General features: G+C 45.9%; 1 long non-coding RNA gene across 2 annotated transcripts in view; it reads right to left on the minus strand.

Annotated features, from left to right (window-relative positions):
* The window catches only part of LOC128853771 (uncharacterized), a 38,463-nt gene extending 19,088 nt beyond the window's left edge, over window positions 1-19,375 (minus strand). Inside the window, exons 1-2 of one of the 2 annotated variants that reach the window (XR_008452524.1) lie at window positions 18,708-19,375; window positions 4,045-4,249 (exon numbers count right to left, since the gene is read on the minus strand). This is a non-coding gene — a long non-coding RNA (uncharacterized LOC128853771). The remainder of the gene's footprint in view (window positions 1-4,044; window positions 4,250-18,707) is intronic. The other variant, XR_008452525.1, reaches the window with a different exon arrangement.
* Between the last annotated feature and the right edge of the window lie 8,495 nt (window positions 19,376-27,870).

Consider the following 27,870-nt stretch of genomic DNA (forward strand, 5'->3'; position numbering starts at 1 on the left):
CAGCGATAGGAGGGAAACCCTGGTGCTTCTGTAAAAAGCTATAGGATCGCTATTATGCAAACAGAGTAGAAAAGGGTTGGCTTCCAAGGACATGGAATATAATTAGCCTATCTCAGAACAAGTAGTGATTACTCCTCTGCTAAGCTTCTCCCAGTTCAGCTTCAAACAAATCATCTCGCCTCTCTTTCTGCTGCCTGTGTCTCCGCACACAAGAGCCAGACAGCTCTCCGAGTCTGGAAGGGGCAAGCAGCTATAGGTCTCCATATAGCTACAGAAGCAGTGCAGTGGTACAGCTGACTTAGAAAGTTTCTGTTCCTTTCTGCCCCCACTTCAGTTTTCCACCCCCTCAGCTGCACTGATGCAACTGCTTGTGGATCTGTGGGGAAATCAGATCACAGAACTGATCTATTTTTTGAAAAACAAATCCTCCTTTGTTTTTTTAAGACACACTCCCTTGCATCATCTCAGCAAAACAGGTTCCATGCAGGCCCCAGCCTCAAAGCAGCACAAAGTTTGGTGAAGAGGTGGGAAGAAGCTCAGAGGATTGAAGAGGAAAGGGAAGAGGGCCTTAAGGTCCCTCCTCCAGCTCCCACTACCCAGAGGTGCTCCAGTATAAAGTCACCCGTGATGCATTACCCTGGTGACCTCTGCCAAGCCAGCTCCATCCAGATGACCCTGCAGCTGGCACAGGGGGACACTTACATTCTCTTATTTCAAGGATGCTTTGCTTTTTGTCTCTGGCTTTGCTGCCACGTCCCAGCTGACTTCTAGCACGGCAAAGCCTCTTTGTGACAGATGCCACTGAAACTGCCGCTTCTCATGGAGCTAAAGAAGAACTGGGCAGCTCTAAAGGAAGGGAAACTGCAGCCTCCTGAAGGGGAAACTGAGTCAACTGAAAGCAGGGGGTTTCCAGGTCATCCCAGTCCTCTAGAGAAGAAGTGAGGAAAAACCTTGAAAGAATGGATGAAAACAGAGCATTTAAGCCCTGCTGGGACAGCAGCTGTGGAGGCCCGAGCACCTGCACACTCATATTGAGCTCGATGATCTTAAAGGTCTTTCCCACCCTGAATGATTCTATGATTCTATGCCTTAGCTGCCTTCTGTCACAATATAGCTGGGAGACTTCAATTTTGCTACCACATATAGCAGTGGCCCTTGATTACATTCCTTTTGTGCTGCAGCACTCCCCAAACCCTCCAGATGGGAGCTGGGGATGATTCTGTCTGTTGTCTTGAAAATAGCTGGTGTCCCAATGCCAGCTAGTCAGAGGGAGCTGTCAAACTTTCCTGCACAGCCCCTGCACCCTCCAGACAGCTGAGAGGCACTTTGTTTGTGGGCTTGACAGTGGGTATGACTTAACGAGCTTTGACAGGGGTGAGCCTATTTATAGGAGGAACTCCTAATGTCTCTCATGCAATGTCATGTTTGGGAAAAAGTGGAAAATTAAACAGAAATGACCCCTGAGTTTCTACCTTCAGTAACAGAAATCTCAGCTGCTGAACTGACCAGGATGGGCAGCATCGAGCCAGTTTCCCCAAGGTCACCCAAAAGTTCACATCACAGTCCAACTTCCCCTCTTTGAATGTCCTTTACATCTTGACTGGTGCTCCTGATGCATTTCAATTCTGGACTCTCTGCATTTCAGAGCCTCCCAGAAATTCAGCTCTGGGTTAGGCCACTCCATAAGGATGAGCATCTGAGGAGCTGAAGGAGAAGTGATACTGTCACAGGTTACCATTCAGGAGTCGCACAAATGCTTTGCTGAACACCCTTGAACACAGATCAAGCAGAGGAACATCCAATCAACTACCTTTATTCCCCTCCACCCAAAGATTTCAGTAGAGTCATGCAAACAAGTCTTTTTTTTTTCCTGTAGGTTTTCCTAGCATCTCAAAAGTTGTTTAGTTACCCAGCTGGCCAACAGCATGAGCCTTTTCAAAGGTCTCTGGTCAACTCCTGCCTTACAGGGCAGCATCCAGAACCCACCAAAGGTGTATTGCTCTGTGCTGAGCCATGCCAGGAGACAAGCACACGTGCAAGGCATCTTGAGCTCCAGGCGGCTACGATGAGTCAGAGCCAGTCGCCTTTTTCCCTGCGGTGCAATTGTACCAAGCCCTGACAGCATCATCTGGCTTTTATCACTGCTCCACATCAGAGCTGTCAGTCCTGAAGACAATGGAAGGTGTGTGGAGGGGGAGGAATTGAGCATCTCCCCTCTCCATTGGCTTCCCAGAATGATGCCAAAGTAGCAAGCAAAGAGTTTTTGATTAGCAGCGTGCTGCTGCAAGAGGATTAGTGAGGACGTCAGTGACTGTGGCAGAACTGAAATTAAAAAAGCAATACTTCTTGAGCTTCCTCTGCTACTGTTTTGTGGGAAAGAGCTCGACTGATGGTGATGAGAGCTCTGGAGGGCACATAGCCAGTTCACCCGTGCTCATGGTCACATGGTTGAAGAACACTTCTCTTCAGATCTGCTGGCTCCAGCTCCAAAGGATTGAAGTCACGCCCTCAGTGCAAACTACTCTTCCCCCATGGGTAACTTCTGAAATCCACGTGTTGCTGTAGCAGCGACAGCAAAAGAGAAGGAAAAAGCTTCAGAAAGCAAGATCCAGGGGCATTTAGGGAACAAACGGAAAACCTCAAGTGAATGAAAAGATCAAATCTTGTCAGCTGAGTTCTCTGCCAAGGAGGGGGCTGTTTGTGCCTCCTTCAGGCATATCACGGAGTCTCTTGTCCCCTAGGCTTGCTGGGAAGCTCACCCACATGGATTCTCAAACCGCCCCCCATGTGCGTTGTCCTATGCCTCTCCCTCGCACTTGGGGGTAGCTTCCTCTGAACGCCCACAGAGTGATTTGTTCTCTCCCTGTACCTCCCTGCTGAGACGCAGAGAAAGGCTGACAGCTGGTGGGCAATGTCCAGGGTCTATTTGCCTGTTAGCTTTGTCGTGTTTCTTTGCTTCTCAGCAGACTTGTACCTGCCTGTTGTCCCCATCTTGCACTTATGCACTGACGTCCCTCCAGCACAGAAATCAGCTTTTCATTCTGCTTGTACAGAATACAAGGACGTTGTGACATCTAGATACTACATTTATCCTCCTAAACCCAGAGGCAGGGAAAGTGGTTTTATGTTGATTATTTTCCAGATACAGGAATTCAGTTCAAGGCAGGGTAAGCGATTTTATAGAGGTCTCTGGAATCTATGAACACGTAACACTGTCAGAACAGAGTCTGTTTCTCCGGGATCTCAAACTAATACCTGAAGCACAAGTCCATCCTTCCCTTCAGAAAGGACTTAGAACAAATCTGTTTCCCTAAAGTGTTGAGGCATTATGTAAAATAAATTGGCTCGGTCTGTACAGGGCCAAGTACAATGGGTTTCTAAATTAAACCCTTCTAAATGGAAATGGTAAGACAGGTGTGAGCAGAAGATACCTACAGGCTGGAAGGCTTAATCAGAAATGAAAGTTGCTGAATGGGCCAGACACGGTCATTTTAACAAGAATCGCATGGTGTTGCTGCAAAACAGCAACAAAATCGCTATTGTTTTAATGATCATAGAATCATAGAAAGGTTTGGATTGGAAGGAACCTTAAAGATCACACAGTTCCAAAGCCCCTGCCATGGGCAGGGATGCCTCCCACTGGATCAGGGGCTCCAAGCCCCATTCAGCCTGGCCTTGAGCACCTCCAGGGATGGGGCAGCCACAACTTCTCTGGGCAGCCTGGGCCAGGGCCTCCCCAACCTCACAGCAAAACATTTCTTCCTAAGATCTGATCTCAATCTGCCCTCTTTCAGGTGAAAACCATTCCCCCTTGTCCTCTCCCTGCACTCCGTGATCAAAAGCCCTCCTCAGCTTTCTTGTAGCCCCTTCAGTGCTGGAAGCTGCTCTAAGGTCAACCCGCAGCCTTCTCTTCTCCAGGCTGCACAAGCCCAACTCTCTCAGCCTTTCCTTGAATGGCAGGGGCTCCAGACCTCGGATCATGTTCATGACCCTCCTTGCATGATCCCATCCAACCTGCTCTATCCATGTTACAGACATACTCACACATTGCGTCACTGAGTTCCTGTGAGCTGCTGCAGTGATTGAAGTGCTCAGCTGTCCTAGGGCCCTCTTATGGTCCCAGCCTGTGACTTTCCTCCAGCTCCCACAGGTAACATGCCCTGTGATGGCTGTGTGGCACTTCATCTCCACAGTATTCCTCTGCAAGTGACACATGGGTGAAAGAACACATTCAGCACCAGGTCAAAAGCTACAAAATAAGCAGAAAGGGAGGAAGTTTAAAAATTAATCAGAGCTTGAAGTGCTGTCAAGTTTCTCCTCCCTCCATATGTGGATACACAGCCGTCACCAAAGATTAATACTGATCGACTGACCAGGTCAGGGCAGAGAAGATGTGATAATAATGCTGTTTTCCAGGCCCTGGCCCAGGCTGCCCAGGGCAGTGGTGGCTGCCCCATCCCCGGGGGTCTTCAAAGCCAGGTTGAATGCGGCTTTGAGCATCTTGATCCAATGGGAGGTATCCCTGCTGATGGCAAGGGAGTGGAACTGGATGGGCTTTAAGGTCTCTTCCAACCCAAACAGTTCCATGATTCTATGATTCTGTGTTCATCATATACCATGCTGGGACCAGGCTGCTGAACATAAGCTCTCAGCACAGGACAGTCAGAATACACATTTGACACCCTTTGACAGGGCCATGCAAAGCCAAACTTGGCCAGCTTTCAGAGCTTGGTGTTAGACTCTCCTAGAAGACAATTTACAGTTCTCTTCCTCCACTCCCTCTCTTCTGTTGCTTGCTCCCATTCCTCTGCTATGAAAAGTTTGGTTGTCTTCTCCTTTTTCTGGCTAAATCTTTCCACAGCAGTTAGCTGCCATGGTGATAGAAGTTACAGAAATTAGTAAGAAGAAGAGTCATAATTAACAATTGACTGACAGTCCCATCTGACCTGAAACAGTAGCTGAAAGCTGCCTCCCACTTCAATCTGCTTGCCACAAAACAGCCAGGAACATGCAGATTTGCTAGCCAAGGTGGTTTGGCTATTTGACTACATTCCTACAGTGGCTGTCCTCAGCTGATTTGGTGCTCAGAGCATCGGTGAGGATGTGTCACCATTGCCCTCTTCTGGATTGTCAACCAGGTTTGCTCCAAAACTTGGGAGATGTCACTGTCTAGTGACGGCGACATGTGGTGACTCCAAAGGGACCTTTTAGTAGATGGCCACTGGTAAATCATGCAGGTGGAGGTGCACCATTTCATTCGAAGAGTCCTAAGTTCTTCTGAATTTTACCTTCCAGCATGGTAACTACACTGCTCTGCGGATTTACAGCAGATTCAGATGGTGAGGGTGGGGAGGCCCTGGCCCAGGCTGCCCAGTGAAATCATGGCTGTCCCATCCCTGGAGGTGCTCAAGGCCAGGTTGGATGGGGCTTTGAGCAACCTGATTCAGTGGGAGGTGTCCCTACCCATGGCAGGGGTGCTGGAACTGGATGATCTTTAAGACTCCTTCTGACCCAAACCATTCTATGACTCTATTCTATGATTCAAATGAATGGAGAAAGTAGACAAAATTTACTACTAAATATATGGTTCGATTCAGGATCTTTGTGAATGTGTACCACTCCCAGTTAAAAGGTTAGTGGTCAAAAACCTCCTGGGAAGAGTAGGACCTCAGGCTCAAATGAAAGGCAATGTGAGGGTAAGCTGAGGAACTCCTTGCCAAAGGATGAAGAGAGTAAAAATGTATGTGAGCTTCAGGGGAGTCTGGAAAACTTTGTAGAAGACAAATCCACTGAGGGTTGCTAATTACACAGAACTTCTAATCATTTATATAAGTTATAATTCCAAATGGAACACACATTTATGGAAGAAAAGTCTTCCTAGGGACCCTCTTTGGGGCCATATATAAGACAAGATACTGAATCAGCCCTTTGCTGACCCAGTATAAGCACACTCCTGTTGTTATGAATATGCAAAAGCACACAGATCTAACCAGGGGTCAGGTCCTCAGCTTCTGCCTCAAGGTTTTATTCAGGTTGAGGCCGACAGAGACTCAGTAATTGCTCAGCGACACACCTGAGGCCTGGCCCACCATCAAGCTCTTGAGACCTGGTGTTTTTGTAATGCACGCAATTATGCAGAAACTGCACTGTTTTATATGGAGGAGAAAATTAGCTAGAGTTAACGAAGTACAGTACTTGCAGGCTGAGCGAGGAGATTTTTCACACTCAGCTGGAAAATATTTCTCCACTCGTCTCCCCGCTGGAGTACGTGCAATGTGATAACACAGAGCAGCAAACCTAACTGACTCTGGAAATTACAGGGCTGTTGTCAGCATCCAAGGACTGAAAATAGGCAGAAAATGGGAAACTGGTCAGGAGTTTCAGCAACTTGACCCAGCTCTGTAACGGTCTTTAAAGTCAAGAGGAGGTTGATGACAGCTGTTAAGCCCTTCTAGCACAACCCAGCCTTCCTCTCAGCTCTGCCTGTGTTCCTACTGTTTGAATAATGAATCTCCTGAACAGGGAAAAAATGGGAGTGGGCATTTTCCCTTCCACCCAGTGTGGGGAAAAGGAAAGATAGGGGGAATTGAGAGCCCCTGGTAGCATGAGAGAAGTAGAGAGAGTGATATGTGAGGTGGGCAGGGGATGTATGGAGTGTCTGGCACATGGAAGGAGAATGGTGGATGCTGGAGGAACAGGGACTGGTGGGGATGCAGTAAGAGGGTGCATATATACCTGAGCCAAGGATATAGGGGAAAGGATGGCACACAGATCTTTTGGTCCAAGGATTGGATCAGAGGGATGTAGGGTGCCTCCAACAATGACCTGTCAGACTGGGCCTGTCCAGAAAAGTAAGAACAGAAAGCAAAGTACCTCTAGTCCAATGTGGTCAGTCCCAGAACTGGGGTACATCAACATAATCTCCTACAGGTGTCTGTCAAATGAAGACCCAAACACTGTATTGCAGAGGTCTAGAGAAGAACCTGAGAGATGGAGCTGTTCTCTGTCATTTTTCAAGGGTGATAAACGGGATACAGTACAAGTAGCACACAACACACAGAAAAGCTCCTCTTTAGGATGTGGATGATCGAGTGCCTGGCAGACAGATCAGAGACTAAAAGTCAGGATTCCCAATCCCCGTGTAAACTCTGGCACTCGAAAATTTACTTTGGACAAAAGGTGCGCTCTGTTCCAGTTCCCTGCTTTCCAGTGAGTGTAACAGACATTGCCTGCCCCAGCAAAACAGCTTTCTCCATTCATGTTTGGGGAGCTGCTGCATGGCAGAAACCATGCAAGTGCAAAGCATTATCTCTTCCACATCCTGCAAGAGCATAGAAGCAATATTTAAAGTCCCCTCAAATCTAGTGGCAGGTCACAGCGATTGGCGGGTCTCGCATGTGTGTGACTGTGAGTCACCCTGTATTACTGATCTTCCTATTAATCTATTGTTGTAAATGACTTGGAGCTGCCTACAGACAATCCTTCAGCATACGGAACAATGGAGAACCTGCACATCTGAAGAAAACCTCCTCTGCATGGCAACTTATTGCCATCGTAACCGGCATAAACAAGAGCAATTAAGACAATTTCAGAGCATCACCTCCTCCCTCTGGGGTCTTAATGAGAGCACGCTCAGAGGGGGGCTGGCGCAGAAGCAAGCAAGGGCTGGGAGTTAACTTGTGTGGGAAAAGAAGGGTGGGAGAGTTTTAGATTCAGCAGATCACTTCCTCTCCACCCCATAACGTAATGCAGAGGATGAGTTGGGGGAGAGATTCAACCAGCTCTGTGGTAGATAGAAAAGGCTCAGAGAAGCAGAGCTTTTCTGCTGCCTAACCCTTACACCAGCTGTTATGACCCTGCAGAAGTCTTTGCTGACATACCCAGGTAACTGGAAGCAGCTAGAATAGGTGAGGGCACGGGCATCACTCAGAGGTGTAAGAGGGTTCAGGGCCATAGCTCTTTGTAGAAATAAAGGGTTAGATTGGATCAACGGCCTTTTAGAACCAAGAGGTTAAGGAGGAAACTCTTCTAAAACCGATGATTAGCTGTCCCACCAAGTAAAGACAAGCCTCCACACAGGGCTGTCGGATTAGGATATAGGTTGTTTGCACATGCTCCTTAAAGCTTTGCTATACACTAATGATCTACGAGCATTCAGATGACTGAAAAGCTGTTTGTGGGTGGTTATGCAGTGAAGAGAGAAGGGAAATCAGGGAACTCTCCTATGAGGAAACTGCCAGGAGGAAAGAGCTTACGCATTAGGGGGACTGACCTGTACAAAGACTCCAAGGAAGGAAGGGAGACAGCTCCTATCAGCTTGGTGACGACACCTCTTTTCTGGGCAATGTTGCCCCTTGCAAAGGAGAAGGAATGGATAGAGCTAGAGAGCAGAGTTTCTGTTAGGGTTTTCATAGGATCTAATACTGCAAGAACTGTTTGATTTTCAATTGACTGTTCTCAGATTTAAAGCAGAAGTCAGAAACTAGGTTCCAGCATTGTCACAGTGTATAAATAGCTAATGGAAGCAAAATAGGAGCTCAGTTAGGTTTTACGTAGTACAGCAAATGATGTATCATGGGCCTAAATATTTTTATTAAAATGCCACAGGATTTTATCCAGCTAATTTTGCAACAAGCTTCAGCTTAATGTGTGTGTAACGACAACTACCCATGCTCCAGGTGGATCACAAAACTCACCCTAGAGCCAAAATTGTTCTTCCCATTCTCTGCAGAGACAACCTTTTCCAGGTAACTTGAAATTTGCTATCACAGATTTGATTGTATGCTTAAAAAAAATAAAGGAAGAAAAGTGGCACATTAAGTTGCAGAGAGAAGAGAGGAGCTAAATCTGAGACCTCTTATCTGAATCTTCTCTATGCCTAAGTGCTGGATAATTGGAATCTCTGTCTGAGCCATAAACTCTGTTGTGTTCAGGTGTTGCTAATCTCGTATAGTCTTCTCCTTTCTGCTTTTCTAGCACAGAAGAACCCTGTTTCTAGAATCTCAGAAGATACATGGAATCTTACCTCCAACGGAGAGAGATCCTACAGAAGCTTCCTACAAGCCAGCAGGAGGTAAGTCCTTTGCAAAACAAGAACCCCACTATCTCAGGAGTCAGGAGCTGTTCAGAAGCAAAGCATCACTCAGCCAAACCACACGGACCGACTTTCCCTTAGCTAAGACTTTTGACACCCCTAGTTCAAGCCCTCCCAGATAAAGGACTTTGCATCATTAGGTGGGTCTTTAGGAGGGATATGTGACATAGTCATGTTGTTAACAGCAGTTCAGGAAACTGGGGCTCTCTGCTGTGGTCCTCCTTGTGCTGGTTCTCTGTGAATCAGATTGGATTTGTGTGCCAGGCTGGAGTCCGCCTGCAAAAATGTATATAGGCGTGTAAAGAGGAATAACCACTAGCACTTGCAGATATTCAAAACAAAACAGCTCTCCGCATGGATCCCTTGTTTAGGTACTGCCTAGAGGGGAACTAGCGAGGACTCAGCAATTCTGAACATCAGCTTACATATTTAGGAACCTCATGTCAAATGCCTTCTAAAAAATAGCAAAAAGGCCATTTGTAGAGAAAAATGGGGAGAAGTGAACAGCTGAATCTGTTCTCAGCCACTGAGTCACCAAGGCATTTGGAGCGAATCACCATATTTCTCCATGATTCAAATATTCCCTTGTAAAATGAGGCCAACAGAAGAGCAGGTACAGCATTTTCTGCAGTGCCCTGGTTTGTACCTGCTGATGAGCGTGCCTGGCTGGAATGGGCTGTACAGGAGTTTTCAGTTCAGAAAAAAGGCCTGTAGAGAGATATCAATGTGCGTTAATCCACGCTTTACAATGTTCTGACATCTGGAAGGGCAGAGTAGAATCATCACTGTTTGGATGATGACCACTCTTTCCCTTAATAAGAAGAAATTAAAAATAGAAAGTGGTTATAATTATCACTTTGGACACCATTCTGGTGGCATCATTCTCAACAGGCTGTTGGGATTATAAAGTAATAGCAAAGTGGATGACATCCCACAATTCCTTTATTCACTGCAGCACAAGTGTGAGCCAACAAGTTCCGTGCTATCTCCTTCCCCGACATCCAGCCGTGCATTTCCCAATATGGCCAGCTCCCTCTTTCCAAGGTCCATTGTAACACGAACAAAGGCAGCCAAGAGGCATTGTTAGCATCCAAATGATGGCAGGGGACACAGAAAAAAAAACCCCAGCATCTCTAGAGGTGTACACAGTCATCTTGTACTATTCCAGAGGGTAAAAGAAGAATTTCTCAGATAAAGGTTTATCACCGACCCCGTCACCTGCTCTCAGAAGTGCTGCTGCCCATTCCAAGCTCACCAGTTTTGCTTGCTGCTGCACAGAATGAAGACAGAAGCCGCCTTTAGAAACTGCTAACTTTTTTTCTCCATGGAAAACCAAATGAACACACTTGGTTTGGAAAAGGCTTGAGCTGGGATTCATAATAAGCCATTGTTGACGTGACAGACCTTGTTATTGACTTGGAGCCAAATCTTGAGGTCCTTGCCTAAAGAATCAGAAGGATTTGACCCGAGGACTGTTATTAGCCTTGACATCACCAGCTCCTGACATGGGATAGTTTTCCAGTGAACTTGCTTGAGAATGTTTAGAAATGTCAAGTGGCCGAGCCACGAGGACGCAAAAACGAGAAGGTGTCAAATTCGCCCAATTGAACGGGCGAATTTCAGTCCTCCCCCTTGCTCTCGTTGGCGATGGCAGTGCTGCTGACAATGTATGTCAGGGTCACACTGTGTTATCAGAACTTCTCTCAGCCCAGACATCCTTTGTCAGCACAGTCCACGTGTGGGACCCCTGCTAAGCAAGAGCAATGGGATCCCTACATAGGCTCAGAGACCTGCAAGAGCAATTTTTCAGCACTGAATGTGTTGTGATGGATGGAGCTCATACCAAACCTATTTAAGCAGATGTTGGTATAAGCCGGAAAGACGCCTACAAGTTCTGGTTGTGGTGTGGTAGCTATTTGTCAAAAGAAACCTGGTGTCATGCCACAGTAACAGCTTTGAAGGTGAAGAAGAAGGAGGGCAGAGAAGACTAGAGAAGCCATATAGCTGCAGGTGCTGATGTATTGCTCTTGAGGTGCAGTGAGCCCCGTACATTTACTCTTACTTCATAGAAGCAAGACTTCCGTGTTTGAATTCTAGTGGAGGAAAGGCTGTGTGTTAGTTAAAACCTTTGGCCAAACTCTTTCTGCATGCTGGGAACAGCTACTGCACTCTCTCTAACACTTGCAGAACAACTCAGCTCACCATGGTTTAAACCAAACTTCCCAACTATCTTTCCCATTCTCTATTGTCTTCACTGTTTTCAGTGCTGCCAACTCTCCTTGGGTACAACCACCGCCTGAATTATACCGTAAATCTTACTCATGTGCTCATGGACTCAGGCCACCATTCTGGTTGTTGACATTAGTCAAGGTCCAACAAGATCTCCATTCAAGCCTCCAAAAAACTTATACCATCAAGATGCCATTATCGAGCAATACTCATATTGTTCCATGCAGCTAAATCAGTTCCGCTAATAAGAATGATAATGGGTCAGAATCCGTACCGATCATATATCCACCCATTTATCTTGCCATCTCTCCACAATTTCCGTAATCTTTGAGAGCGCCACTTGTTAGTGTGCTACATCCAAAATGCTTTAAGATCCCTAAATTAATCATGGAGGATTCACCTTGCTTTCCATCAGGAAAAACAGAAGCTTGAAATTCAAGGGGAGGGCTGGAATCTACTCGGCTGATTGGCTGGAGGACGCCTTCTCGCCCACACGTCCTGCTCAGTAACATTTCCAAATATTTTTGAGCAAGCTGAAAACAATTGTGTTGGAGGGGCAGAGAGGGCCTGCTAATACCCTATCGGTTTCACATTCTTAGGAGAGTTCCCAGCCCACCAATCTGCCGTCCTATATCAGGCAATGAGCCTTCAGCTGGAAACTTTACCCTGGCTCTACCTATTGTCTGATGTTTTCCTTCCTGCCAGATGATTGGAATCGCACCAGTTGTTAATTTTACACCTGCTGTTTGTGAATATCCCTGGGTGACCTTTCCAATAACAGCTAGCACAGGGGATTTCTTGGTGGAGAGATGCACATACATGCATGTGGGAGCAGATAGAAAGGGAACAGGAAGGGGCCTCCTGATGAATGATGAGGGATTAAAATAGCTTTTGCTGGGCTATAGTGGGATATTGGAGAGCAGGAATGATGAAGCGGATGTTTAAAACAGAGTGAAGTGTCGATCCAAGCACACAGGGCAAAAGAGTGTCACCAGATCCCTTCCTCTCTCCAGTTCTCTCGTTGTGCCCAGTTGGCTGAGCAATGCCACTCCCAGAGCTTCTTACAAAAGGAGAATGTCTCCCTGAGATGCTGAATCCAAGGTCTAGGAAGTCTGAAAACTTTGTCATTAAGGAACCTGAAAGGAATATCTGCCCTACAGTCCCATTCATCTCTTCCTTACCTTGGCGCAACTGACCTTAATGCCATCTCTGGAAGATATTAATCACCCAAAGAGGGATGTGTCAGTACAGCATGAACAGGAAAAGCCTTTGGCTTCACAGTCCTGAATTCTAGCTGGTCTGAGGAAGTCACAGGTGCTCAGATATCACTGTGACCAGCTTTAATACTCAGATTAGGTTAAACAGATCTAGCCCACATTAGAACTGCCGCATTAAGTGCACTCTGGTTATTAAAAATGATTTATGGGGCCAGATATGGATCAGAGGAGAAACTTGCCATGGGCTGCAGACAGGTCACCTCGACATTTCCTACAGTAAACTGGTACCTGTCTGCAGAAAGTGGATTTAGTATACGTGTAGGAGCAGAAGATAGCACATTTCACTTTGAGGGAATACTGAATATTGGATAAATATCTTAACACAGTGGTGGATGTCTGCTGAGCAGTAGCAGATGTTTGGGGACAGGCAAGCGTGACCTTTGCGTAGGAGAAATCACTGATGTGGGCATCAATACCATTCTGTGTGTATCAATACCATTCTGTGTGTACACTGCTCAGTCACAAACCTCCATCTTTCCTGGTACAGCAGTAACCAGCGTGCCAAGAAATCCTTCTCCCAGCGATCTCAACTCAGAGTAAGACATCCTTTTACCAGAGAATGACTCTGGCTCAAGAACCGATTCTGTTCAGAGGTGGTGCAAATCTTGCTGTTCACACAGCTCCTCTGCCCTCTAACCTGCCCAAGCACAACTCACATGGAGAAAAGCCTCCTCAGTTCTGAACCCCGGGTCCAAAGCAAGCTGGAAGAGCCTGGGGCAGCAGCCCCCAACTCCTATAAGTTGTCACAGTAATAGGATGAGGGGACCCCATGCTGTTCTAGATACCATCTTGCAAGTGAAGCTCTAACCACATCTAAGCTAATGATCAGTCCCACCATACCTTGTGCAAAATGGGAACTCTGAGAGTTGGCCACTTCCCAGAGTGAAGAACAATATTCTGACAATCTCAACTCCAGCTGTAGTTTTAATCCCAGGAAACATTGCTCACATCTTCTCCTGACCAAGCGTGTAAGATGGGACTGTTTCTGTGGAAAGCCTGTCTGTAAGCTCCAGGTGAATAATGTTAGCAGGCATGTGACAGGCCCCTCAGAAGAAAGGATGTCTCTGACTAATGGTTTTGCTATGGATTTCTTGTGATTCCTTCTTCTAAGACTTTGAGGCCAGCAAGCCACCGCTTTCTAACTATTCTTGGCCAGATACTCACTCAAACCCATGGACAGCTGCAAGCAGTACAATGCACCATGGGCAGCGTTGGAAGGGGTCTCTGTGTAACATGTCTCCAAACCCTCGGAAACCAGTGGAACAACAGATGTTTTGCCCCCAAAACAATACCTTAGCTAAGTGAAACGCATCTTTGAAGAGCAAGGCTAACAGATGAACTTCTCTATGCAGCCTCGTAACAGCCATCTGCATCTCTGGATTCAGTTCTGTCCTTGGCCAACCCAGTTTAGAAAGGTTTTGTTTTTCTTGGGCTGGTTTTGTTTACAGCCGCTTGACCGAGGCAGGGAGTTCACCAGCAGATGAATGCAACCCTAAGTGCAAGTTCTCCAGTGAAACATCTGGTTACAAGGCAAGGTCAAACAGGCCTGAAATGGGAGAGGGCCACAGGCTCCCTCCGCAGAGATGCAGCCAGCTGGGAAAAGAACAGGCTTTTCTGGGTACATTTGAGCATTTGGCTGGGAAATGGAAAAAAAAAAAAAAATAAGAGAGAGAGAGAGAGAAAAACCTGATACTGCAAAAAGAAAAACAACCCAAGGATCAAAAGGCTGGTTCTTTTAGTGGTCAAAAATCAAGACCACCCTAGTTGCCACATGAATTGCTAAGTCTTATTTAGCAGGAATTCTAGTTATTCCCAAATAGAGAGAAGGTCTCTTCAAGTCCCCCATTTATACATGTTTACCGGTGTGTATATACAAATTTCTCTATCTCCACCATCTTGGAATTACCTCAGATACACATCTCAGGTAGAAGACCTTCTTCTCACTCTGCTCTTTCTATTATTTACCTCTCACAACTGCATTAGAGCTGGAAGGATAAAGACAGATCTGACCTGCAGCAACCCTTGATCTCCCAAGTTCCTGAGGACAAGGACCACCCAGCTGCTCTGTGGCTGTACAGCACCTGGCACCGCTGGTGCCTCAGTCAACGTCTGGTTGCAATAACGACACAAATAACAGCATTGTTCATGAACAGTGCGAGAGCTGCTGAGAACCAAAGAAACCATTCAGGAAGCCTGAAGAATGAGCCTTTCCACGCAGCCCCAGGGACTATTAACAGCAATCTAACATTTAGGATCTTTTTTGTTTTTTAAAAAAGCCTCATTCTGCTGAACATGAATCAGGAAAATCCCCATGTGAACTGAATGATCAACCAAGCACACAGAACACCTACCAAGAGAGAAAGCTTATCATGCAGACACAGCGGGAACTGTTTGGTGAACCAGGATTGATACATGGACTACCAAAAAATTGTAGAAAAGACTGAATTCACATTATGGTGTTTCAATGGCATAAGCTGACCAGCTGTCACAACATTAATCCTTACTATATGATATTCAGAAAAAAATAAGTGCAGAATAATTGTCTGAGCATGGGACCAAGCACTATTTCTGGGCTCTGATGCTTCCTCGTTTAGGGACCTTCATTAAATAGCTCAACCTTTTTGTGCTTGAGCATCCTTCTCTAAAAGGATAAGGACAATAGCAGTCACTCACTTACTTCACTGGGTAATGAATGATTCAGATAGCTCTCATCGACCTCTTCAAGCCCTATACACAATATCCAATGTGTCATGCAGCAGTTCCCATCAGCCATAAAGCTATTGTCTTTTAATGGGACTGAGTTTCAAGGGTGATGGACAGGGCAAAGCCTGTGGAAGGACCTGGCCTCCGAAACTTTTTCCTCTGGCATCCCTGTCCAAGCTGGGACTTGTTTGCAGAAGGACCCACTTTCCTGTGGAGGGAAGTACGGAAGGAGCGGGGACAGCTTGCACTGAGCGTGCGACTGTCATTACACTGGTTTGAGCTGGAATCTGGACATCAGAGGCAGAAGCATCTTTTGAGGCACAGCACATCAGCTCTCCTTCATGCACTAGAAATAAAAGGATTTCAAATCCAAATTTGGAAGCCAACCAAAATACCAGAAGACCGTCATGGTTCGCATGTGCATAATCTGATGCCTAATTTGCATGCACTGCTTGTGTATTTTAATCCCAGCTTTCCAGAGGAAGCTGTCCCATCCCTGATCCCATCAGCAGATGGACTACATCTGCCCAAACGAAAGCCACAGTTTCACTCTGCTCAGGTATTTCCCACAACACTGCTGGATGCAGCTGTTTCCCGGGCCCCTGTCTTTGGTCTGAATGCAGAGATTTCCTTTCACAAGTTCATTATCATTTCGGTCACCCTTCAGGCTGCCTGGATATGAACAAGCTTAGACCTAGAGTCACTGTGCTCCAATGAACATGATCAGCACTTCTGAGCACATTGTACTGGTTAGTGTTTGCCTGGCTTGGTGCACAGATCCTGTGCAAAAACCCACACAGCCTAGCCAGTTATCCATAACAGTCTATAGTTCCCCTCTCCCACTATTTATTTACCTGCTCCAGGTGGATACAGGTCATTCCCATCCCCTCCTAGGCAAAAGAACTTCTTTGCTTCCTGAAGTTGTACCAAAGTAGCTAGCAAGATTTGGTGAGGTGTCCCCTCTCTCTGTTGCCCGGAGTGAGTGAACTGCACTGACCAAGAAACTAGCTGGGATTGGGCATTGTTCTTCCTCGTCCTTTACACAGAAGTGGTTTGATTTAATTACTAACACCGGTCATTATGTCTGGCACTCCTTAATTTTATTCTTGTTACTTGAAGCACCCTTCCCTACAGAACTTTCAACACACCTGTCTCAGAACCTGCTGCCTCCCTGTACCCTGTGCAGTCGGATCCGGTATTGGCTGGGGAGCAGCTATGAACCCATTCATCCCCACTTCTGTGCAAAGAGCTCCTGCTGCCCTCTGGTCCTGGGAGGTGACATCCTCCAACTCTGCATCCCAGCTGGGAAAGGTCTTTGCCCCACTTCTTGCAGCTCCCATGTAGGAAGCACCGTTCGTGAGCCTCTGAGCTGAGAACAGGGAGTCCTATGGGACACCTCAACCACCTTCCCATACCAATGGTGTAAGGGTGCTGACTGAAAGCATCCGCTGCGGCTGGGCAGCTGTCCAAGCACATTGAACGCAAGCTCAGCTGCACTTCCATGAGCTAGGATCACACTCCTGTATCACCAGCTCTTGGATTGTACTGGGCAAAATCCTGTACCAGGGAAACGGTCCTTACAGCTTGTTCCCTCTCTAGTTATTCACAGCAGGGATAAGTAAGGCCTCATCTATAATCACCTAAAAACATCACATGATTCATGCTCGCACAGTACAACAGCTGAGCACGCTGCAGGATACACAGCAAAATACATTGGTGATGCACCATTACACACTTTCCCATTGCAAGCCCTGTTGAAATGCTGCCATCAAATTATTTCAACTGATCAAAGTAGGAAAAAAATAGAATATTAAAGCCCCAGATAACAAATTAATAAGAATAAAAGCATGTAGGTGAGAATTAAGAAGGCATTAACATTCTGATGGCATCTGCTGCCTAAATTAAACTACAGGGAAAAAAAATGAGTTCAGCTGACGCTCAGGATCAGGACAAATAGTTCTCAAATGGAAATTACAGTTTTGAAAATTATGCACCAAAAAAGGATCCAATTTAGGACATTTCTGATTTGTGAAGTTCTTTCTCCAGGTGGGGATCTCTGGCTTGACTGGAGGGCTGGCAAATGATTGGCAAGATGCTGGAGTTGCTCAGTTCCTGCATCCCACAGCAGGACCAAACTGGCCCATAGCCCAGCTGGGCCAGCATCTTGCCACCTCTCTGGTCCCTCTGGGGCTCTGTTGTCTTTTGGAATTTGACCATACAGATATGGTGTGTAAAGTGTGTATCATCCACACAGACACCAACACGGAAAAGGAGGAGGAATTAGCTTTGGATTTTCAAAGGAGCTCAGTGTTAAATTATGTGGATAACTGCATCCGTAATTTACATGAGCAGTTACTGTGACAACTAATAGTGAACATCATAAGTTGCCAGTTGAGCATGTAATGACCTGAGTTATATGCACCATCATGTCTCTTTGGCACACCAAATTAGGTGTGCATACACATTTTTCACGCCCCAAAGGGCTTCTACTTCAGCGAAGAGCCTTAATTTCACAACAGAAGCCTGATCTCAGCAACCTAGCGCAGCACAGACAGTTTATGCAATGCAAAGAGCTGGCACAAACTCCATGGCCCAGGTCGGAACGGATCCTCAGACAGCTAATTAATTTTTACTGCTCCTTTGTGAACGGTAAATTACCCTTCATTTCCTAGATTTCTGTCCCATTTTTTGCCTGCCTTTCTCTAGTGAAGCAGCAAAAAGGGAAAAATGCCAATAATGGGCTCTCATTGTGACAGAAGCAGCCACAACTCACTCGCACTTTGAACAATGCTCTGCTTATGACTAGAATACAAAGGCAATTGAGTTTCAAGAAACTGTCCAGAGATAATGACTTTTCCTGGAGATGGGAGGATACAAGGAATATTTTAAAACAAGAGGGGCAGGAAGGAGTGTCTGGTTTTGCAAGACAAACACAAGCAAGTTCCTCTCTCGCAGAGAGTTAAAACCAAGATAAATAATCTTCACTTAGAGATGAAGTTCATCAGTATTGCCTGCACAAGAGCAGAGGGAAACTGCTTACGATGCTGAACTGCTAACAGCCTCCCCTTCCCAGTCTGACAGGAAAGAAGAGCCTCTCTCAGAGAAAAAGTGACCTTCAGACCACACATACCCCCCCTAGACTCTTTAGCGAGCAGCCCCTGAGCAAACGGTGCTGCAGCAAGGATGGGCGGCTTCTTTTCACTACGGCGTGACCCTGTTCAAAGCTCAAAGTTGCTGATTCTGTTGAATCCAAAGAGCAACACCCCACCAAGGAAAGACCTACTAGTATATAGAAACGTGCCAAGACATGGTTCCTTGTTGACGCCACAGTCACCCAAACCCGTTACCCTGAGCCACACACCTGTGAGATGCAGAAGGAGCTGTAGGGAAGAGATAAAACACACCTGAGATGAACCTTGCACGGGCTCTGCTGAAATTCAGGACAGCTTTGTCGTGGTGAGAATCACTTCAACCTTGTGTCAGGACACCAGTATTTGCATTATATCTGTGAATAACAGAAAGATATTACTGGAATTTTCATGCGGTTGCATCTACCAAATGCCCTGTGAAAGGCCATAGCCACTAGAAGATCCAGAAGATCTCTGAGTCCATGCTGACGGGATGCTGTAGGAATGAGAACACAGCATTGCTGGGTTGCCTTTATGGGGCCTTCAGCGTATTAGATACTTATATTGCAAAACACCACATTCCTCAGGTCTGACAGAGCCTCTTTTATCTCAGCTGCAGATTCCCGAGTCGAAGTCACTGCCAGATGACCGTGCACAGCGAATTAATGCCACAAAACCTGAGCTTCTCTTGCCTCAAGTCATTTACCCACAGCATCAACGACGTTATCATGTTCAGCCCATATTTACTACAGCTACAAACTGATTCAGAGAAACCTGGAGTACAGGATTAATCATTACTCTTGGGATGTTGAAAATGGATACCAGAACGGACTTCCAAATTAGGTATCTAAAAGTCCTGCATCTCCCAGGAGAGCCCCATTACATCTCCCTACTCGTTCTAATGGAATCTATAGTATGTGAGCACAGCTTCGCCTCCCACAAGCCTTCCCTGCATAATTAGCCCCAGCTCAGATTGCTGCTTTCTCTAATGGCTGGAGAACCACTTTCATCAGGCTACTGAGATGTAAAGAGGAAATGTCTATTGCAAAATGCAAGTCAACCACAGCCAGTGAGTCTGGGCCATGGTGGAGGGATATAGAAATGGCTTCTTCTTCTTCTTCTTCTTTTTTCTGCCTCAGAAATAGAGCTCACTAAAAATAGCAGTTCCTCAGGAACAAGACTGCCTGAAAATAGCTGTTTCTCAGGAGCAGGGCTGGCTGCTTCTGAAAGAAGTAGCTATTAATGTATAATTGTCCCTGAGGCTGGTTTCTGAGAAAATGCTGTACATAGAGAGGGATGTAGAGCGATATGTTCACAGGCAAGAATCATAGGCACCCCTCTCCTGTCAGAGGTCCTGTAGACTCCAATAGCTCACGTAAGTACACTTGGTTCACCAATCTCAAGCACAGTTGGATTCATCACAGCACAGGGAGGTGTTTTCCTCTGTACTGGTTAAAGCAGCACTTTGGGATGCTTTTATTATCTACACCAATAAATAACAAAGCTTCCATAAGCCCTAACCAAACCTACGTTGGTTCATCTCTGAGGACTGAGAAAGCCTTACGAGCTAGAGACAGTTCTGAAACTCCAACTCTCTTTCCACAGAAGATCCAAGAACTTTGTTGAATTGCAGGTTGTGCAATCTACTTCCAATTTCCTGCTCTACTCAGCACATAGAGTTTTCTCACACAGATGCTACAGGGCAATAAATCTTCTGAAGAATGGCCGTCCATTTCTCCCACTATGGTGCTGGCTTATAATGAAGAAAGACAAATTGCTTGTTAGATTGGTTGATTGGTCGGTTATTCCCTCAAATGTCTCACTCATTCCTCTCATATCACCGCAGTTTCAATGGTTCATTTCTTGTGTCTTCTTTTTCCTTCCCAGCACAGCCAGCCAATATCTGCACAGAAGCCATTATTCTCCTCTTCTTCTCTCCTTAAGGGAAAATCCAGCTGGCCGAAAGAAGCAGAGGTTATAAAAGGTCCACAAAAGGCAAATGTTGCACAGCAGCATCTTTAAGGAAATGGTAATGCAGATGAAAGAGAGAAGGCTCTGACTGATTGCTGCCACCATTTCAATCCCACACCACCAGTACTAGGAACCATAGTAGCCTCTGCTGAGAGCATCCTTGGATCCCAAAGGCTGGGTAGGACTGGGCTGCGTCACCACTGGATGGCAATCTATAGACTGTTTCTTCCAGGCTCTGCTTTAAGTGCTGCTTCAAGTTGTATCTATCCTCTGTTCACCGGTGATCTGATGCTTCAGCATTCTGATAACAGCAGAAGCAGACTTCTGGAGGAAGTGTAAGGCTGAAGTTCCAGCCACTGCGTAGCCCAAGGCAGTTATTTTAGCTCAAGAAATTACTCTCTTTTTTCTCTTGACTGAATCCCAGCAAAAGAAATGGCACTCTGCTTGCAATTATAGCAGGCTGCAATTTTCATTATGGAGACTACCTTTACTTCTGTGGGGAGGCTTATGTTGCAGCATACAACAAAGACAGATATCCCCAGATTTCCTTTTAACCTTGTTTGCTCGGGAGGGAGTTCCAGCGAAGCTGCAGCCAGGCTGATTTCACAGACCTACAGCTGCAGGAAACTTGTAAAACACAAAATACATGGTGCCAGAACTCTGGTGCCTGACATGGCCAGGCAAAACTAGAGCAGGCATACACAGCCCTACCACAGCCGTGACATCCAGCCACACTGCAAACTGATCTTTCCCTTCCTCTCTCCTAAGTGGGATCGTTATATAACATAAACTGCATAGATACAGGGAAAGATCTATAAAATGCAGATAAGTACATATTCTCCTAGCCTTTTTATTTTGTTAAAGTTTTGAAAAATGCCTTGGGACCCTCAAATCAAACAGCCTGTGAAAGACAGAGCGCCTGGCAACATTTCTGTTTGATAGCAGCAGGGTGAGGATTTTTGCAGCTCAGATCGATTTGATTAAACAAGCATTTTGTTCCAGCCGTCATACAGTGCTCATTAAAAAGTACTCTACATTTGTGTAGCATTTATCATCCAAGAATCTCATCGTGTTTTACAAAATGTAATTAATTAAATTTCATAACTCCCCTCAGAGAGGGATAAGGAAAAATGGGGAGCTGCCTTAATCCATCACCAAAATGCAGCAGCCACTGGGTTAGAGGAAAGCAGCTGTTCAGCAGCATGCGGCAGCTCTAGGACAAGAAGAGAAGATCTTCAGGCAAAGTCACCCAGGGAATGTACTACACACCTTGCGTTTGCCTGAACTGTGCACTTCCACTATGGGTTAAATGCCAACTCTTGCAGATAAGAAGGTGATTTCTCTCCCTCCTCCTCACATCCCAGCTTTATATCTGACACACCTGGCTGTACAGAATTCCATCTATTAAATCCCCATCACTTCTAAAGACCAGGGGCACCCGCAACCCTGACCAGAACTGAGGGAGGCAGAAAATACAAAGCCATACAGCCACAAATTGCATCTCGCAGTACTGGAATGCTGTGCAAGCTGGTGCTTAAAGTAGAGGGAGGGTAAAGTCCCCTTAATCCTTCACTGACTTCCCTCTCCCCTCCCCGTCAGTAAATCCACACCTGTTAAAGGTCACCCTGAAATGAAATACATTTGAACACATCCTGCTTCAGCTTGGCTCCCCTATCCATGCCAAGTCCACACTGCAGAGCGGGAGAGGGAAGGGGGTGCCCATGTGCCCTGCTGGAATGTCAGAGTCGCATGTCTGAAATCCCACCTGACTCTTAGCTGATCTTTAGAGAGGAATCTCTTTCTCACCCTGGCTTTAAGCTCCTTTCTTGCTGACCATATAGGATAACATGGGCACTGGGCAAGCCTGATTAGACAGATCTGTTATACTTTCACTACCTTGCATGTAGCTAGAATTTGATCTGGTGCAAGTTGAGGCAGGGATGCAAATCACTGCTCATTTGTGTGTAAAGTATGACATTAAAACCACAAAGGTAGGTTCAGGGAGAGAATGATGCAAACCAATGTGTGCATCCAGGCTACACCGCAGAGGAGCGCTGAGAAAAGGGAGAACAAATGGAGGAGCAGGTATCTTACCAATTCACTCACCAACTAATCAAACACAGCCGTGAATCCTGCAATGGTGACTGCATCTATTGGTTGGAGACAGAGGCATGGATGTGCAAGCACCCAGCTGGAAGGCCTGGGTTACGTAGTGAGAGACAATTTGTGGGCGGGAGCTGTGTCTCTCCAATTGCAACCCTACAAACCTCCCTTTGTGTCTGCTAAGAAGATGCTTAGCTCATCCACCAGTAAAACAAATAAGAATAAGGTCTAAATGGAACACTAGTGCTTCTTGGCTGCTAAGCACTTATTTCAGTCTGATATCTTCTTGCTGTAACAGGATAAGTGACTGCAGCCATCAGGAAGAGAGATCTTGGGATACAAGCTTTTCCAGAAGTGCTCAGTGAGGACATGCACTGGGTTGCTGAAGACTGGCTGTGGTCTGAGACCTGTCAGCAGCAACATAAACAGGCACCATAGGGCTGTGGAAGTGATAACATCCCAAACTCACCAGTGCCTTCAGTATGAATTAGACCCATGTCGGCAACTGAGCTTCTTCCAAGACAAGCCAGCACAGGGAGAATGGCCTTCTTCAGCAGGGGAGGTCAGACAGATGATTTCCATTCAAGGCTATGCAGGTGCTGACTATTTCCATCAGATGTAGATGAGGGAAGAGAGGAAAAGCACAAGGATTGTGCTGAAGGAACTGACAGTGGATTCAAAGATGGTAACAAGGTGATATTTCTAAGCCTCTGTCACACTATTTAATTAGTCTCCAAATCCTCTCCCAATAATTTGAGGCCCATTTGTACAACCCTCCCGCTGGGCCACTCACACTTTGCCAGACAGCCAGGATTCATCACACAAATCCTCCCCCATGCTCAAGACTGCAGACCTGCCTGCACAGATGGAAATGTGCTCAGCTCTGCCCTTCGGGATTGATACCTCCATGGCTTTCCAGCGGATACTTGCCTTTCCACATTTCAGCATGAAGGTGTTTTTTACTGGTCTCTGGTTTTATTTTCATGTTTGTCCCTGGGAAGTAAGCAGCCTCAGATACAGCTGTCTCTGCAGCAGATTTATTCTTGTGAAAATTCCTGCTTTGGTTTTGCAAGTGTTTTAATTAACGTAAATTATTTTACTACACTTTACTACTGATAGCATGTAATTACCTCCCCACAGGTATATATTTAGCTAACCAGCAGGCTGATCAAAGACCTACAAAATAAGGTACTCTACAACTGATTCTAGATACAAGGAAAGACCAACAGGATGGAATCAAAGGAGGAGGGAGGAATTCCCCCTTCCCAGTGCTAAACACAGGGCTCAAATTTCTCTACTTGAAAAGATAATCATAACATTAACTTACACATTTTATCAGAGGAGCATGAAGATGCATGGATACTCAAGTGCTGTGAAGAAGAAAAGAACTGTGTACACGCTAAACTATTAATCATCGGTAAGCTATTTCCTTTGTGAAGTGTTTTGAGGTTGACTAAGGAAAATGGCTCTGTAATAACACAGTGCAAGCAATCCGTTTACAATCATAGGTTAATTCTCTCAGCTGGTTTTGCTGGGTCAATCTCTAGGTATTATTATCTGTGCAAGGCAATTCACCATTTTCCTGAGGAAGTCTGGCTATGGAAGAGATTCCAAACTCCACACCCCTTTCTCACCCTGTTCAACTCAGGACCCTGATTTCCACTGCAAGCACATTTGCAGATGCCAGAGGCTGAGATCCATGCTCAGCAGCTACACTGCTCTCACCACATCAAACTATTCATACAATTAAAAAGTAACAGACAGGATCAAGCTAACTGGGAGCACAACTTGTCTCCAAATTACTGGCTGATAAAACAGGCGTTTCTCCACTGAGTTTTTCGAAGTGCTGGTAGCCCATGATTTCTCTTTCTCCCTGATGGCTGCAATTTCTTAACCTGTGCTGATGGGAAGACATCAGATTGAAAAGAGTGTTTAGGAGCCAAGACGCATCCTATGCCAAACCACATGTTTCAGAACCGTTATCTGTCCACTTGTGTAGGTTTGATCCTTTATTAAAAGCACTGGGTGCTTTGTCATCAGTTTCAGTGGGCGCAGGATCAGTTCAGTAAATCCTCATCTCTTGACCTTCCTGAAGGCCGCTCTGTGCTACTTTCCACACCCGTGGACACTGAGACTGAATATTAATGTAGCATCACTGACCTCCAGGCTGGGACACACCCTGAGTTTTCAAAGAGTGGCACACACATAACAGAAAAAAATGATCCCAGCCTCTAAAGATCATACAGTCAGAGGGAGGTTGTGCTGTGCTTTTTACTTCTCCTTTTCAGCCACTTTAATGAAGAGTGTTATTTAACTTTTCAGTCCACAACTGAATCTTCAGTCCAAAAGCTGCAATATTATGTGTTATAGTTGCTACTCGAAAAGGAAACCTCTTACGTATCTGTTGACGTCCTTTGCAAAACACTCTAGGTTTTTTGAATGATGTACTCTCTATTATCTCCATGCCATTACTCATAAACTTCATAGTGTTTTCTAGAGGGGTCTTCAGGAAGAGGAAAACCTCAGGGCAGCACTCCATTAGGCTTTTCTTTTTATAGGTTGGGTTAAACCTTCTTCAAACTGGTAGGTTTAACTGTGTTCCTTTATTTAGGGTAGCTGAAGGAGGCATTAAGTCTATTTGCACCCAGAATGCAAGATTGCTCCAGCACCTGAAGGCTCTGGAGGACAGCTTTGGGTAGGATATTAAAAGGAAAGAAGGTTATGTGTGGATGGACAATTCAGTTCAAGTGGAGGAGGAGAAGACAGAAAGACAGCATAAACTGAAACAGGCAGGGAACGGAAACTTCCAACAGCCTGAACAACCACTGATATAAAACCTGGATGGGATGCAAGAAACAGAGGGATATGGGGTCACGTTGCTGCCTGGAGCAGGTCTGGAATGATAAGCAAGGAAACTGGCTCTCAGTGATTTCTTCTGTATTCGGAAAAGAAGGGTGGTGAGCATTCTTGTAAGCAAACAGAAATACTTGTCTTCATCACTCCTCCTCCAATCTAGATCAACCAACAACACTTGAATTTTGGCCAGAACCACGGGTCAAAGGAAGGAAACGTGTGGTACAAAATCTCTGGCACATCTGTACCATTTAACAAATCCTGCTTGCTTCAGAATGAAGAAAGCATAAAGACAACAGCACTATTCTTCTATTACTCCACCAGAGCCGGCAGTTCAGGTCACTGCTGTCCCTAATTGCATTGGAGAAATATCCGTGTTACAGACTTTCATTCTTACCCTAACAAACCAGATTTCCCCAGGCTTTGCTATAAGCAGTTTGAGCAACTCTATCTGCTCTTCTGCTCTGCAGGGAACTCCTCAAAATGAGGCACCCTGTAGGTGCTTCATTTTTATACAGTAGGTGAATTAATCTGCCTTGCATGAGTAATCCTACTTAAAACAATAGGTTGCCTTGCAAGAATGAGGGAAGCAAGTTGGAAGCATGCTTTTATGCAAGTACTGTAAAAGGGCCATATAGCAGTTCATCAGGGGACACTTCAGCAATAAAATGACAGCTACCGGTAAAGTCCAATAATAAAATAAGGGATAATTTAATAAGGAGATTTTAAACCCATTTAACAGGGACTACATTTGGAATCCTTTCTGCAAGCAATCAGGCACACTATACTGCCCTAATCCTACTTTCTGTCAACAAGTAAAGGAAAAAAAACAGGCAGTAATCTATTCTTTCTGCTTTTGTTTTATGGGAGAGCACGATTCAATGTGAATAAATTAATTTCAGTAAAACAGTGGCTGAAGCAAGACTGTACACCAGCTTCTGCATAATATGTGTTACAGAGTACCATATCTCTTGAGACAGCAAAGGTCCCGCACCTTGACTCATTTAACGTCACATAACAAAAACCCTACAGCTATAACGCAAGAGCCCTGCAGTGGCAGGAAGAAGGCTCTGTGACCTAAGAGAAGTATAAGCTGCAGACTTCAGTGTTTATGTAGGAGCCTTGTGGTCCCCCTTTAGTATCCTTAATTTACTCTTTACCATCTTTGACCTGTTCTAACGATCCTCTGTAGGATGAGATTTAATATCCAGGAAATGGGAGGTCCCAGCAGCAGCGGTGGACGGCTGCTCCCTGTTTACCATTGCATCACTTTGCTTTTCAGATTCAGCACGATAAACAACAACAAAAACCTAACAGTTTTATGAACCTGGATGATACGATTGCAAACCTCTAGAGGTCAGGCTGATGGAGAGCATCTTCCCAGCAGATGCATTCCACTAACTGCGAGTGACACCTGCTGGGTCCCCTCCCTGTGTCCCACCCGTGTCCCACCACCACTGCCTGGGTGGCCCCTCTGGGGGCTGCATGCACCAGGCTCCCCACTTGGGAATGTGAAATATAAATCCGTGTGGCTCGTTCCTATCACAGGAAAGCAAAAGCAGCCCTCTTCTGCCCATCCTGTTTGTCCTCTCTGCCACCACTCTGCTGATGCAGGTTTTCTTCAACCACATACCCCCTCATTTTGCCTTGGACATACTTGCAGAGGAGCTGTAGTGAAATACAGCATATTCTTACATGGAAAAATCCTGTGCAGGCATTGATATGGTTCCACGTGATACATTATTAATCTGTCACCTAATCCCTGTGAAAAATAGTCTCCTCTTGTCTTGGAGCCACCTAAGAAGCTGCAGGAGAGGGCAGGTGATCCCTGGAAGAGGGCTGAGAAGCCCTCATTTCTTAAAATATATGAGCTCCAACATAAAAAAAACCCAAAACTGTGCCTGTAACTCTTTTCATTTAACAAATTAGGATAATCAACTATGATCACCTTCACAGCAGTTCCCTCCTCAGCTGACACATGGCTGCAAACACTGCTGCCGATGCTCAAAGCAATTCCACAGATTGTTTTCTCAAGATTGTTAAGGATCTCCTGTCAGTTTTGGTTTCACATCTACCGACAAAAAATGGTTTCAAGTACCAACTGGATCTTCGGGATCACAGGCTCAGGACGGACCTTACGGCAGACTTTGAGTATGGAAAGGGGCTCCAGGAAAGCTGTAGAGGGGCTTTTGATCACGGAGTGCTGGGGTAGGATGAGGGGGAACAGTTTTAAGCTGCAAGAGGGGAGACTGAGATGAGATCTTAGGGAGAAATGTTTTGCTGTGAGGGCAGGGAGGCCCTGACCCAGGTTGCCCAGAGCAGTGGCAGCTGCCCCATCCCAGGAGGTGTTCCAGGCCAGGTTGGATGGGGCTTGGAGCCCCTGATCCAGTGGGAGGTGTCCCTGCCCATGGCAGGGGGTGGAATTGGGTGGGCTTTGAGGTCCCTTCCAACCAAAACCATTGAAGTCTTATGAGGAGCATCTTAGGGACCTGGGGCTGTTTAGCCTGGAGGA

The sequence above is a fragment of the Cuculus canorus genome, chromosome 15, assembly GCF_017976375.1.
Source record: "Cuculus canorus isolate bCucCan1 chromosome 15, bCucCan1.pri, whole genome shotgun sequence".
In the NCBI taxonomy this organism is placed as follows: domain Eukaryota; kingdom Metazoa; phylum Chordata; class Aves; order Cuculiformes; family Cuculidae; genus Cuculus; species Cuculus canorus.